Here is a 16,033-nt window from a genome sequence, read left to right on the forward strand (position 1 = left end):
AGCTAAGCAATTCAATTAACTTATTAATCAGCAAGAAAAAATAACTCTAGAGAGGAGCATTTTGATAAATATATGCACCACATTACATTTTAATTTATTTTATAATTTGTCTTATTTAATGTATTTTTTAATAAATCTGTCATGTTAACAAATGTTTAAATATTCATATTGATCATTAAAATGAAAAAGTTTATGTAAAACTGCCTTAACGTGAGGTAACTTAATTTATATATATGAGCGCTGAATGTTAAATAAATTTGATTAATTGATTACAAAACTTTCCCTTTCGTTTTTTTGTGGCTAAATGAAAACTTTCAATTTCAATGCATCACTAATTTTCATGACTTTTCATTTGACCATGAGGGCTTCGTGAGGATGATTCAGTGAAGATTCAGTGTTGAAATTGAACATCAGTACAGTAGGCCCACATGTGTCGATTTTAAAAGGAATTCAAATAGATTCAAACATGTGTCAAGCGGGAACTGTGACAACTCTTATCAGTAGCTAAAGGCATAATCAAATTAGCTGTATATTTAAATCAACAAAAACTCAAGGAGTGGTGGCTGGTAGAATTTTATGAATGACGTGGGTTCCAGTTCTGTGGAAATCTGTGGATTTGCGGGTACAGATTATGTGTGGGTGTAATCACCCAGTCATCACCAGGCTGGAAGTCTTCCAGTTTGTTTACACCAGTTAGAAGCGTGTACATGGTCACAGTCATGCTTTCCAACTGGACTTGCAGGATCAGTCAACCGGAGTTATTTGGTTCAAATCCCAGACTTTGTCTAACGCTCACCTGAACCAGACTGGAAACACGAGTCAGAACGTCAACAAGCTTCTTCAAAACTCAGAGGGTAAATAGTTGAGTAGTAGAGTGTGCTTAGATCTTTTAAAAGAAAGGAATTTGCCTGAGGGGTGCTGCATTGGTTATAAATATGTCCTGGGCTGTCCCTGCTGCAGTTATCTTTGGAGCTGATTCCTGCCTACTGCTATTATTCGCAGAGAATGGGAGAGATCGCTCGCTCGCTTCGGTGAGAAATCAAACTTCAGCCTGTCAGTCTGAGTACTGAGCAGCGGTTCTCAACCAGCTTTTTCAAGGTCCAAAATTTGCATTAACTGGCATTGAGCGATTTTTCTAAATTCTTCACTCCCGTTTACATGCAATTTTCATAACTTACCATAACCACTCATCTAGAGGAGCTTCTTTCAATAAAATAGAGAAAGAGTAAAGTAGGTTAGTTAAGACCCTGATATATGTATAGATTAAGTTCTTAGGGGTAAAAATACATTTGTGGTACCTTTCCCGAAAAATAAGTTTGAAATACTAGTGCTGCTGGGAGATGCATTAGATGAAGATGTAAAAATGTGCTGCGCACTTTCCTCTCAATGACAAAATAAACAACGAAAAGAACAGTGGTGAGAAAACAGCAGTTAAGAAAGCATCTGATCATAGTCACATTGACATGTTTGCACAAGCTCTGCAATTTGCCATTCCTCTGAGGTCGCATCATGTTTATTAATATAAACAAGTATTTATATAGCACTCTGTACAATAGATTGCTTTAAAGCAAAAAAAAAAAGGGGGAAAAAAACAGATTCAGTGTTGCTTTCAATTTTAAGTACAACTTTCTACTAAATGAACCGGAGAAGATTTCCACATTGAAGAAAGTGAAGCTGCAGAGGACCAACGATAGTTCAACGGTGTTAACCAGCCGGAGCAAACTTTTCTGGAATCTTTGCTTTGGCAAAACAGTTTCGAACTCCCGAATCAAACTACAAATTAATTTTGTGATTGTTCAAAATGACGTCACAGCAGTTGTTCTTCGATTTCGCTTGAAGTCTATTGGAGTCGTTAGATGTGCACGTCGCTCTTGTCTGAGCTCCAAGAAAAGGTTAGAATCCACACAAATTCCCCACCAGCAGCTATGGGCCGCACAAAGGCAGAAAACAGCAGGAGGCCCCCCGGCACTTTGGTGTGAAGAGTGAGAGGGGCCCGTCCCGAATAGGCTTCTGGTTTATTACAGTAGAGCAGAGACTCCCCGCCGCACGATACAAGCGCTCACCTCTGCTCAACACAAATGAGCTATTAAAGACCGCCACAACATTGTGGCCATTTCCTTCTGTTCTCATTAACCTGAGTGCGAAGAGATGGAGAGCAAAATCCTCTCCTGGAAGTATGCTGGCAATAAACCAGGCCTAAATGACAAAGAAAACACAAAGTAATACCTGTGATTGAGGTTATTGTTGAGAAGAGGGTTTAGACACATCTGTCATAGACAGATTGAACTTAAACAACACTCGATCAGAGCAAAGCACATGCAGATGTTCAATTAAAAACAGGAGCCCACAGTCTTGGCTCTTGTTTGCACTGGCCCACATTGTTTGCAGAGCAACAACGGTTGCTCGTGGCAACACCGTCCACTCCCGTTTCCAGGAGCCTGTTGCTATGCAACCAACAGAATACTTCCCAAACCAAACAATGCCATCCCCCAAGTGATCCTTCTATCTCACATTAACCAGAAACTTAGAACAATAAATACATAAGCTATTACTCTGACCCTCTGGAGCGGAGGCAGGGACTCGGGAGGGAGGGGGGGGGGCATGCGGTTATAGAGAAATATCTACAGAAAGCCGCTTCAGGACTTACAACTTTCTCTGGTATGAGACGCTGACAGGGACTGTTAAAGCCATCAGAAAGACACACAAAAAAAAAGTAAAGTAAAAAAAGTCATGCTTGCACCGCAACACTCCAAACACAACAATCACTTTGTAAACGAAGCCTCAAATTACTTTTCCAACTAAATAATCCAGACGTTCATGACAGATTTGCAGCTTGGAAATAAACTCTGATTGCTTTTACGACACGCCGGAAGCTACGAACAGCCGTGCAATAAACCAGAGACACTTGTTGCCATTAAAGGGCCGTCTATACTGGACATCTGTGTCCAACAAGCTGGGCTGATGTTCCGCAGATATGGGCCTTTCAAAACACACAAAATGCTCTTACCACTTATGATATAGATAGACCATCCATCCAAACTAACTGCAAATATGAAGTGTGTTATTAAGTAATGGTGGTGTGTGTGATTCATAACTTTTATATACTGTATTTGCATACACAAATTTAAAGATCTGAGGCCAGGTAAGAGATTTCTCTGACAAAGGCAGTTCTTCGTATCTATTTCAATATCGTAATGACTGATCCACTGAGATTAAGGTTTGCAGATGGCAAGGTTGGGCTGAGGAAGTGGACAGTTTAAGTGGTCAGCTGGGTCCTCATGTGAGCCCCTCAAAACAAATCCCCCAAAATAGGCACATCTCCAAACCCTCAATCTTCAATTGCTGTCACAACCCTAGCCCATCCGTCGCCAGCACACCAAAAGCAAAGGGCTCTGCAGCCAGGGAGAATCGGTCGAGCGTTGCCATAGAGACCGTTTGTTCACACTTACAACTCCACAACCCCCCTCCTCCTCCTCCTCCTCCTCCTCCGGTAACCCTTTCCAGATTTCCACACCACCCCCAACCCTGAGCTGAGGATGATTCCAAAAACGGGGGAAATAAAGTGTTGTAAAAGAGAAAGCTTACCTTTGCAACATTTGCAAGAAGGTTAAGGACAACACTGTTAAATGTGTCTGGTTCCACAGTGATAACCTTTTCTTTCAGGTTTCTTTTTTTATGGTGATAACAAACTGCTGGAACTCCAGTTTTTGTCGTCACACCACCTTGTTGCCCATAGTGATACAAAAACAGAGGACTGAGCTGTGAAAAGGAGTCTCTTAGAGCAGGTGTCTGTTTGGGGCGCGGAAATATATGTTCTGGTAACTACAGCAAGTGACACATGCAGGAAAGAGTTTTTCAGAAACGTGATTGATTCCAGTCAGACAAGTTACTGCTGCACGCTTTATATTGCAACAGTGCAACAAGTTCTGGCTGGCAAATAAGAAGCTAGATTAAAACAAAAGCACCATTACATGCACAATTAAAATATGCATTTATATTTTTTATATTTTATGTAATAAAATAAGTGCCATTTCTCTTTGAAAACCCTCTTCTGAAGACAGTGAGTGGAAGATTCCCAGACTACTAATGCTTAAATGCCATCAGGTCAGTGCCAGCGGTAACCAATATAGTTAAGAAAGAAGGAAGACAGAAACTTCCTAAAGTGATTCTGTCATGCCACATTGTCTCCACATTACGTCTACACCTCGACACTCGGATTTCAGAGTCACGTAGGCTGAGTAATCATTCTTTTGATAATCCACAAGAACAACATAGCCTTTACTCCTTCTATGACTGATTTGATTTCATCTCAACAACAACTGGATTATCACACACCCTTTAAGATGTTATGACACAGTGTAGTGATCTCTACCACTGTATGTAAAAAGCTTCTATATGTGTCATTGGTATTTATTTAAACTTGCTGACTAATAGTCGCCCATTACCACCAAACAGGGAAAGACTGTCTAATATAGACACATGAGACTTAATCAAATTTGATTTTGATCTGTCAGCACGGTTCAACACATGACAAATTCTGTCCAGCTCATCAAGCATCTTGCAAGTATCACATTATGTAATCAAATCCAGTCACGTCAACGGCAGCTATGGTCAATCAAATGGGTGTTTCTCTGGATTGTGTGTGCCAAATATTCCAAGATAAGGTCATTACATAAGAGAGATAGAGCAATAATCAGTTTGACCAATATTGTTTTACAGATATTCACAGATTTTCTACTTAAGGTGCAGTTACATTACTGTAATTTCAGTGTCATTTTGCAGACAAAAAAGGTCCATAATCTACCGTCAATGGTGTAGTGATGCATGAAGCACCACTCGCAGAGATGTCACTTTCAAACCAAGCAGCTTTCTGTTGGTCAGGGTGGCAAATTCACAAGACCAACTTAAACACAAGCAAAATCTGCATGAGGAACTTTTCTTCTGCATGAGAAAAGTTTCCAGCATGTGAAACTCTCGATCGTGCAGATTACCATTTAAATGGCTCACAAAATTTCAAATGTTTAGAAACATTACACTTTTCCAGTTAATTTTCTCATTAACAATAATTGCAATTAAAAAAATATTCATTATGCATAATGTTTATTGTTGCAGTATAATAATTTAGTTATCATTGTGGCAAAAAAATAAAAAAGTATACAAGTTTCAGGCATAAAAATATTCTAATATGTAATGTCCTATTGCTGCTTATCCACATTTCCATAAACCCATTTTCAAGATTGATATCTATGCGTTTACAAGCATCTATCTGATTCATACTGGGTTACCAAACAATGATATACCGAACAAAGGTGTGTTCTGTTTATGGGCATTACTGGTAAAAGTGATATCGTGATATAGAAATATAGTGTCATTTCAAGTCAAGATATCACATGACTGAGTCATCTGAATGATTCAGTCATGCCATTACTGGTGAAATACCGGTTATAATAAATATTAGGAGAATTGAATAAAATCTGTTGTGAGTATGTGGTAAACTATATTTATTATAGTCCTTTAAATGATTGTTGCCCTGATTTGAAATTTATGAGAAATTTTAACTGGTTGTAACCTGCATAATTTTTTTAATACACAAAAAGGAACAACCTGGACCTGTTGGAAGTTGATTCAATCCCTCCCCAAAGGAGCGCTCTGGGCTGCTGGGGGGGCAGAACGACTGTTTGAAAAGTTCTGCAATCTGCATACAATAGACTGATAGCAAAGAGGGCAATGAAGGAGTCACACAAGGTTCAGCCCTCACAGAATCAACAAGCTCTCGTCTGGTGTCTATTCAGGTGCATTAAGAGGTATGAATGGGAAGCTGAAGTGCAAATCTCCACACAGGCATGGCTTGAGCAATGCATAATAACTACAGAGATGTCAGCCTTGGCGGAAGAAAAGTCTTGAATAAATGCTCTTTTTTTTCTGAGGGTCCGAGTGTACCGGAGTGAACTTCTCCAGGATGAATGAGAGGACGGATGGAGTCTGACGCTATAAAGTGTGCCAAACCTCATAGTGATGGATATTAAACATAACAGAAGACAGAAATTGAGTACATTATAAATCTGGACTTTTTCAACTTAAACTAAATAAAGTAAATATTTAGTTTCAAGATGTTGTCCTAAATCACAGACACTGTAAAAAGAACGTCAATGCCTTGAGGTTAACATTAAGAAAACTGGAAAATGGACAGGAAAACACTAGTCGTATATTATGCAACAGTAAAAAGAGGGGACATTAGAGGGAATGTCCATCTCTCCAGACTAAGGCGAGAGAGAGGAGGCCATTGTGATGCAAATGTCACAGGCCAGTGTGCTGTTTGCGGCAGGAAATTTAATTAGCAGTTGTGGAGCTACGATACAAAGCAGGTGGAATGTAAAGAACGCTCAGACGAGGAGCGGCTTGAGACGAATTCGGGGGGGTTTGAACGCTGAGGGAGAGGTTCTTGTGAGCAACACATTTCAGTCTCAGACAAGTCTCAGCCTGCAGCTCAGACATCTCAACCAAGTCACTCGTTTCCTTTTTTTCCCACAAAGAAAACAAGGATCAGAGCACTTCGATTGCCTTTACTCATTTCATCATGGACCGGCTGGGCATAACATAGTTAGTGATACCGATGGCCGATATATCATAATAACACTATATCACATCACATTGTTTCATTTAAAGATAGTAAATTACACAAATATAACAATTGCAAAGTCTGAAGTTTGCTATGTTTTGTGGAAATTATGGTTTAATAGGCTAGATATTCAAAGACTTAAAAGACATAATACGGTATAAATGCATATTTTATGAATATTAACAGTATATTAAAGTATTTTGCTGCATAAATTAGCCTATCTATTAATGAAACGACAGCCCATCGGCTAATCTTAAACATGTTTGCTCTTAAACATTCAAATTGGATTGATCTATTTTTTACACCGAAAAAATAAATACCATGTTTTATAAGAGAAGTCACGGACAATTGTGCGACAGGTACGATTCTGTTAATGGCACTTCTCATTCATTTCTATGGTATCCACAAACAGTAATTGATTGTCGCAGAACTAGAACGAAACTGAACAAAATTCAACGATAAGACCATCTCTACCCTGTCCATCTGAGTTCTGATAACTTTTTCTGTTTGACTGACATAAACGGGACATTTATTTTTGACCGCACTAAGAAAATGGACAGTGCAAACAGACAGGAGCTCCCATTCTCCATCTTCATTGATTTACTGTATTTGTTTTACAGTTTTGTCTAATAATAGAAGGGCAAACACTATACTATTTTTAAAGCACTAATTGAGATCCCTAGATACTATTTATTCATTTTTCCAGAGCCTTTGGTTTCACTTTATTTTGTTTTTGTCCAATTCAGACACTCTACTAACTTTGTAGTAACTTTGCAACTTACATGTCAACTAACTCTCATTTAAGTATTAGTAGACTGTAGTATAATGTTAGGTTAAGTGTTAGGGTTCAGGTTAGTAGAATAAGTTGGCATGTAGTTGCAAAGTTACTTATAGTCAGTAGTAAAATGTAATAAAACCCTCTAAATAAAGTGTAACTGAGCCTTTTATCCAAAGCAACTTAAAGCGATTCATGTTACTGCCTCCTTGGGATGAAAAGTGCTACAAAGACTACATACTAAAACAGAGTTGAAGGACAGGCTAGAATAGATATAGGCTAGCTTGTGTCCCTCCTTTTATTAAAAAGTCTAATTCCTTGAAAAAGTAGTATAACATCTCAACAAGCAACATAATTTGAGTCTTCATTCATGTTTGTAGCAAAAATAATATGGGGTGAGTTGTGCATCAAAGTTTAATACTAATGGTTAGGAGCTTGTTCAAATCCCTAATCATGAGCGATAACAACAGAGCTAAAATAACTATTTGTAGGCAATTATCAGGCTGAATCTTCTTGGCTGCATTTCAACCTGTCAATTCTGTATAAAGTTACAGGAGGAAGCTATTTCAGCAACGTTAGAGTGAGAGATAAGATAAAGAGATAATTACAGCCATGAACACAATAACAAAACATGATAATAACATCTATGGAGACATGAAAAAGTTCAATCATCAGCCGTGCTGCTCACGCTGCCAGGACGGCCTAATGCTTGATTTCTAAATGCACTTTTGTCAGTGCCAAAACAGAGTATGTGTATTTCAAATCAGATCAGTTAACTGGGTTTGTTTTGTGTAATTTATTAAAGGGATAGTTCACCCAAAAATGAAAATTAGCCCATGATTTACTCACCCTGAAGCCATCCTAGGTGTATGTGACATTGTTCTTTCAGACGAAAACAATGGGAGTTATATAAAAAAAATGTCCTGGCTCTTCCAAGCTTTATAATGGCAGTGAATGGCCGTTTCTGTTTTGAAGTCCATAAAACTTCATCTATACATCATAAACGAACTCCACACTGCTCTGGGGGGTTAATAAAGCCAAGGCCTTCTGAAGTGAAGTTTGTGTAAGAAAAATATTCATATTTAACACGTTACAAAGTAAAATTCTAGCTTCCGCCATACGCAATCTACTTGCGCCTAAAGCGCAACTAAAGCCGGGTGCACACTGTGCGATTTTGGCCGCGATTTGGCCGTCTGAGATCAATTTTGCCAATCCTAAAAGAATTCTCTGATCCTATAGGCTAAAATCTGAAGTCTTTGACCGTTAGTTTGACATGTTTACCGACAGCCGATTGACTGTTGCGATCAAATTTTACCTCAGACGAAATTCTGGCAGTGTCAGAAGATTTGACTCACAGTCCTGCAGTGTGACTTCTCCTACGACGACCGTCAAATTGTCTTCGTTTTTCCAAGACAAGCCGTGACCAAAATTAACATTAGAGATTTCTTTGTGGCCACCATTTCAGTCCCGCGTGTAACGCAGCTCACTGTCACCGAACGTGTCATTGATTGATGATGTAAAACTCCGGACAAGTTTTCTTACGTGCGTCCGTTTTTAACGCGTCTTGACTGTCGTACAGTCTGACAACTGAGATCTTACAGTGTGATATGGATTACAGCGATGATCATGTTCGTACAGTCTGACCAGAAACAAATCGCAAAGGACTATTGTAAATCGCACAGTGCGTCAAGGCATAGCGTAAATATCAGGAGTACATCGCATCACTCGCTTAAGTTGCGCTTTAGTAGTGGAATCTGTATGTTCATTTGTCCGGACGCTAGTTATTTTACTTTTAAATAGGAATATTTTTCTTACACAAATGCATCGCTTCGCTTCAGAAGGCCTTTATTAACCCCCCAGAGCTGTGTGGAGCACTTTTATGATAGATAGATAGATGAAGTTTTATGAACTTCAAAACAGAAACGGCCATTCACTGCCATTATAAAGCTTGGAAGAGCCAGGACACTTTTTAATATAACTCCGAAGTCGGTTGTAGTCGTCTGAAAGAATAATGTCATATACACCTAGGATGACTTGAGGATGAGTAAATCATGGGCTAATTTTCATTTTTGGGTGAACTATCCCTTTAATGCTTGTAGTCCAAGTATTATGACCCCTTACAGCACAAGCGCAGCTGCCAGGTGGGTACAGCAGCGATCTGCTCCGGGCCGGGCTTCTTCCACACAGGCTAAATACAGCATACACACACGGGAGAGCTGTATCTTGTCATCTGCCACTCGCTCTGACACCCTTCCCCCCCATGGTGCATCGGTGCACAGTGCACACGTACAAATACTTTTCAAAACGGACCGCTGCAGCTGTCTCCTTGAGAGCTGCGCTCTACTATAGTCCATTAAAAGCTCAGCGTGGTTTAAGGTTACAGTAGACGCTGCTACAACAATCATAAAGTCTCCATGATGGCGAATGACTGGAGCTGAACTCTGACCTGGGAACAGGACGCAAACATGGGCACTGATTGATGAACGTGACCTAATGAGGTGAATAATGCACTTGCATGTACAGATTTAGGTATTTAATATCACACTATCACTTCCTGTTATGTAAATGTTCCTATCACTTCCTGTTATGCTTTCCTTGAATGATTTAAAGGGAAAGTTCACCCAAAAATGGAAATTCTGTCATCATTTACTTCTTACATCTTTCTTCAGTGGAGCATAAAAGAAGATATTTTGAAGAATGTTTCAACCATTTTTGTCCATGCAATGAAATGAGACATTTTTCCAATTATATATTTTTATGATTCACAGACGGTCCGTCATACAGGTAATTTCTTAGAGATCGTCTATAGGTGATAAACTATAGTTCACAAACACCAGCCAGAACAGTACTGACACTTTAAAAGGAAGCGGATGTGTAAAATCATGGCGTTATGTGGGTCACCTCACCTGGCTAAATATGGTACCGTACTGTACCAGCATTTCCTCTTTGTTCTCCTTTCGCTATAACCTGCTTTGCAAACCGAGACTGTGCACGTCCATCACCACAAACAGAGATTGAAGAGAGCTGATTAAAAACCATTGACTTTTGAAAGAATAACACAGCACCCACCGCCCAGCCCCTCTCTTTCCATAACCCTGGCTGTATTTGTGTATCAAGTTGCCATGTAAACATAACAGCTGCTTGGATCTGGGTTGCACGGAATTCCATTCCCATTCCTTTATTTTTCTTTGTGGTGGGTGTGTAACCAAATTAAAAGCTTGATTTGGACTACACTGCATTACGGGGCTTTGTCAAAACAAGTGAACGAATGGTTTTGAATTTGCCCACAGGTTTAGAGCTAATCTGTTCCTCACGTGTGCAATACAAATCTAACGAATATATAATTACCTACATATCTGTGGTGTCTTGAGGTGAAACTTTGCCAAATATTGATTTCAGCATGATAAGAGTTTGATTTTGCACAGTCAAACCGCCCCGCAGTTGACGTTTGACTTAATATTAATTATATCACGTGACAAAGAGCACAACGAAGACTAAGCGCCATTAACGTGAACTACTTAATATTCAAGAGCTAATCTTTTAAAATTCACCTACTTGTCTTTTTCAACAGTTAAACCATACTAGCTGTGATGAAAGAGCTGTCAAAAGACACAGTAGAATCACAAATGACAAAAATGCCATATATGAATATGTGAAGCCTTGAAAGCACATAATATAGGCTACACAAAGCAAGATTGCATGAAAAAAATAGCCCACTTTAGTGTGGTTAAATTTATCATGCAGTCACATTACTACCATAGAAACAGTTAAGCAGTGATCTAAAATAATTTCAATGTCACTCACACACTTTCAAAATGCCTTATTCCTGCTCTTCTAGAAAGCACAGATCTCAAATAATATGTGCAATGAAGCCATCAAACAGGCAGTTTGCATTAACTGAAGCTTTAATAATGTCAACTTACACTGCATTCAAAAGTTTGGGGTTTGGCTTTATTTATTTTATTTTAATATTTTTTTATTATGCAATTTATTCCTGTGATGGCAAAAATGAATTTTTATCAGCCATTACTCCAGTCTTCAGAGTCACATGATCCTTCAGAAATCATTCTATTATGCTGATTTGCTGCTCAAGAAACATTTCTTATTATTATCAATGTTTAAAATAGTTGTGCTGCTTAAATTTTTGTGGAAATCGTTTTTTTCCCCCAGGATTTTTTGATGAAGAGAAAGTTCAAAAGAACAACATTTATTTGACACAGAAATATTTTGTAACATTGTCTTAGATTTTTGATCAATGTAATGCGACCTTGTCGAATAATAGTATTAATTTATTTTTCAAAAATCTTATAGACCCATACTTTTGAATTGTAGTGTATGGCTGAACCAATGAATTAGTTCGGGAAACTTGTTTACCTGAAAAATAACAGGTGGACGGCAAAAAGAGTGTTTGGGAAACCTGTATGGATATCATCATTTTATTTTATTTAAATTCCATTTGGAGGCACAGGAATTAAACACCTCCTGTTACCGGGGCCCCCTAGTGCTCAGGGCCCTTGGTTGCATCCAAATTTGCCCACTGGGTTAAAGCATGTGCAAAAGAAGCCTATGCAAATTTAAACACTGAAATTCTTTGATTATAATTGGTGTGGAGTCAGTCATGTCGAGAACAGAGTGTAGTGTACCGTCCTAGACTCAGGAGGTCTGAGCTAAAGGGAGCTTAGTGTGCAAACCAAACCTCGCAAAAACTAGCTAACTGGACATCACACAGCCCAGGAAACAGCGACTGGCCTCATCAATAATTAACTTCAATTACATGAATCATTCATTTCTCCTCCAGCCTGAACATGCACCTGTAACAACATATTTCATTACAGAAACCAGATCTTAGGGCTTTGGAGATGTTGCGTGGTGAAGATGCGTTTGAGGAGGATTTCAGAGCTCAGTGAAGCACCTGACAGACACGTCTGCAGCTTCAGCTGAGCTCAGGAGGGACCCGTCACACACAGCGACAAACACACTCCCACTCTGACAGGCAGAAACGCCTCATCTCAAACATCCTTGAACCGGTGCTGCAGAAAGGGTGAAATAATCGAAACTATCCAAGCATGGTGTTATAGATAGTGAAGAACGGGTCGGCCAACATGATTTGTGTTGCTTCAGGATCTGCCTCTCTCTCTATGCCAATTACCCTCATTATCAGCTGCGCTTTCAGTGGCACTGACACTCTCAGCTAAAGAGAGATCAATAGAGAAGCACGGCCCAATGAGGGGCGACACCTGGACCACACGCTATTGTCATGAAGAGGGCTCATTACCAGGCTCTCTGCTGAGCAGGTGTAACATCGCCACGGCGACACGATGCAACTCCAGAAAAATGACGGCAGCTTTGGATGAGCACAGTCAAGCTGTTGTCAAACTGTTAGAGTCAGGCAGCCCTGATCTCATTATGACGACAATGCAAATACATATCTCATTTGCTCACAATTAGTACAGTATGGCATTCCAAATCACTGACACAGCTCCACTTAGTTACAACAAAGTTTAGAAAGGTGGGGAAAATATGCATATCTATTATTCCTAAATGCAATAAAAGTTTTGAATTTGAGGTTTCCGACAAATTTTGAATATACTTGCAAATTGGCAATAAAAACTGTGATTTTTTAATATAACAATGTGAGAATATAAAACATGGGAAATAAAGATATAGAATAAAAACTATTTTATTATTATTAGTTTATATTATTATCTATATAAATTGATGCTGTTTAATATATGATCTGCAGATTGGATTTTGGGTCAATGGCAAAGACTCTCCAACATTATAAAAAAAGGAAATAAATAAAATAAAATAAATAAATAAAAAATATAAATAAATGTAAAGGTTTTGTGTGAAAGACTTCAAACATGTCAAGTTTTCTAACCATTAAGTAAATGCAATTAAAACCCCTTTTTAAAATTCCTTTTTGCACCCTGAATAAAATAGAGATACATTTTGCAAATATATTTTTATTGTAAAAAAAAAAAAAAAAAAAATCATGAATTTTCATGATCATCAAGGGGTTTTCATAGTGTTACTGTATTTGACCGAACCTATGCTTTTGCCTGGACGAAATGTTTTTTTTTTTTACTTTTTTTATGTAATGATCTTTGCAAAGGTCATAAGGGTCTAAAGAGGTCCTCTATGATTTATGATTTTCTTGTCTCATGAGTCATGACAACACAATAAAATGACTTCCTGCACGCTGACTACCCTAACCAACCACACCAATTTTGTGGTCAAAAGTGGGTTGATTTAGTGGACAAAAGTTTTTAAATCTTAGTAATAATAAAAAAATTAAAAAAAATTAAATACTTCACTTCACTTTAATGACAAACAAACATCATTGACCCTTTCAACAGCCTGCAAAACATTTTAGCTCAGGTAAGAGAATACGATTTGAGCGATGACATTTCCCTTCAAAATTACGTAAATATATTTGCATTCAATAATCTAAACAAACATAACACTTGAACACTTTGTATAGTAAATATTGCCGATGACGCTCGTATTTATCAGAAATGCATCACTTTATCGGGCACCGCTATCCTGACTTTAGCAACCTGTTGATGCGTCCGAACCTGAAGCTTCAAGCCCGAAAGAAACATGACAGGTCTAAAAACGCCATGTATCATTTTTTGCGAGGTTTCTGTTCAAACTAAAGACATTTAACCTGGACTCGTTCATCACACGGAACCAGGCAGGTCCACGTCAGTCTCTTCGAATCAACTCACGCACTTCTACGAGAATTTAAGCGCTTCTTGAAGAAAAGCAACGGCGGAACAAAGCGGTTAAGTTGCTCCAGTAACAGATCTAACGTTAGCTGTTATTAAAACACTTCCAGCTTTTAAAGAAAGTTTACCTAGTTGGGTAATTGGTTAGCCGGTTAGCTCGTGAATTACCCGTATATAAAGCATATTAATCTTACAGACGTAACGTTAATAACCCACATGTATGGCATTCAAAGTACAAACAGCTCACTTGGATTTCTCCGCTATTAGTTTAACCGATCCCCAAACAAACTGACTGAAGTTGGCAAAGCAGATGAGCTAACCAACTAGCGTGCTAATGTGACTCTAATAGACAGCGAATGAGATCAGGGCGTGAAAACACGTCGAGATGTACATTACTCAACCTCCAGGGTCCGTTAAATTTACATTCAATTCATTTCGATCTCTCTAGGCAGTAAAAAGATATTCACCTCAGACTTTTGCTTAGATCTGCCCTGGCTTTACTGTTCTTTTCCCTCTCTCTCTCCTCCAGTTGCTGCTGCTGCTGCTGTTGCTGAGTGTTGCTCCCGTTGGTAAGTAACTGTCTCCACGACTACAGTCACTATGGCGAGCGGGGGTCTCGAGGCAACTGTTGCTACCGTCCTCTTCATACGTCAAGGGCTAAAAAGCGCGAGGGGGAGGAGCCAACCTCGAGCCCCTCCTAACTCATTCTACTTCGGCCTCGGGTCTCTCGTCTCGAGCGGTTGATGTTTGGTTCCCGCGGCGAGCGGCGCACTAACGCGCTTCGGCTCTTTTTTTCTCCGCCAAAAACCGGTCACTTTACCGCGCTAACGCCTATATAAAGATGATAAAATGGCCAGGTTCTTTGGTTACACGTCTTTCCGCATGGGTTGCCAAATTACAGCTGAAAAATACAAAACGAATGCAAGGCTTGGCTAGTCTATACATAACCTATTATAAAACAAGTAATACAACATTTACAATGTGATATCTAAACAATTTATCTCTGTAAATTGTAGTACAATATATAAACGTTAAAACTTAAATGGTTACTACGTTACTGTCTATGATGTCAGTGAGACTAGCAGATCAATTTCAAGCCTAATTCCCCACAATCACCGCTTAGTGGCAGTATATCACTGTAAAACAAATACACGTATCCTCATCGGGAGGAGATACAAGCGAACTGCATGCCACTGTATAATGCCAACTATTTTAAAACTATACAGTAAAGAGTTTGAAAACATGAACATTTTGAAAGATGTTTTTTAAAGGCTGCATTTATTACCATTCAAACACTTAGAACAGAATAGAAAAGTAGGTGTGTGTACAGTGTGTGTGGCAGAGTGGGATCAGTGCATATTAGAATTCATGATGGTTATGGCTCTGGGGAAAAACTGTTCTTGAATCTCTTTGTGGTAAGATTTAAGAGAGAGAAAGAGAGAGAAATTAATTATCCTTCATTAAGGATGCATTCAATTAATCAAAAGTGCCAGTGAAGACATTTATAAAAGATTTTCAATTTTTTTTATTAATAATTGAATTTAATAAATGCAAATAAATGCTGTTCATTGAACTTTCTATTCATCAAAGAATGAAACTAGTATCACCATTTACACAAAAAGGTTAAGCAGCACAACTGTTTTCAACATTGATGAGGATGTGATAATTATAATGTTTCTGGAGCACCAAATCAGCATATTAATGATTTCTGAAGAATCGTGTGACACTGGAGACTGGAGTAATGATGCTGGAAATTCAGCTTTTCATTACATTTTAAAATATATATTTAAATAGAAAACAGTTCTTTTAATTTGTAATAATAAGTCTTGGTCTTGATTAATGTTTCCAGACTTTTGACAGGTCCTGTATATGTAGTAGTTTAAACATTCGACAATAAACTTTGAAAAT

General features: G+C 38.5%; 1 protein-coding gene across 6 annotated transcripts in view; it reads right to left on the reverse strand.

The window, feature by feature from the left end:
* Positions 1-14,732, reverse strand: part of rfx2 (regulatory factor X, 2 (influences HLA class II expression)) — a 42,448-nt gene extending 27,716 nt beyond the window's left edge. For 4 of the 6 annotated variants that reach the window (XM_082187590.1, XM_082187588.1, XM_082187587.1 and 1 more), the window contains exon 1: positions 14,593-14,732. The gene's annotated coding sequence lies outside the window, so the exon portion shown is untranslated. Of the gene's footprint in view, positions 1-3,585; positions 3,707-14,592 lie in introns of those variants that run through there. The other 2 variants (XM_082187589.1, XM_082187586.1) reach the window with 1 other exon arrangement.
* Positions 14,733-16,033: the final 1,301 nt, after the last annotated feature.

Source organism: Leuciscus leuciscus (genome assembly GCF_965113295.1).
Source record: "Leuciscus leuciscus genome assembly, chromosome: 13".
Lineage (NCBI taxonomy): Eukaryota > Metazoa > Chordata > Actinopteri > Cypriniformes > Leuciscidae > Leuciscus > Leuciscus leuciscus.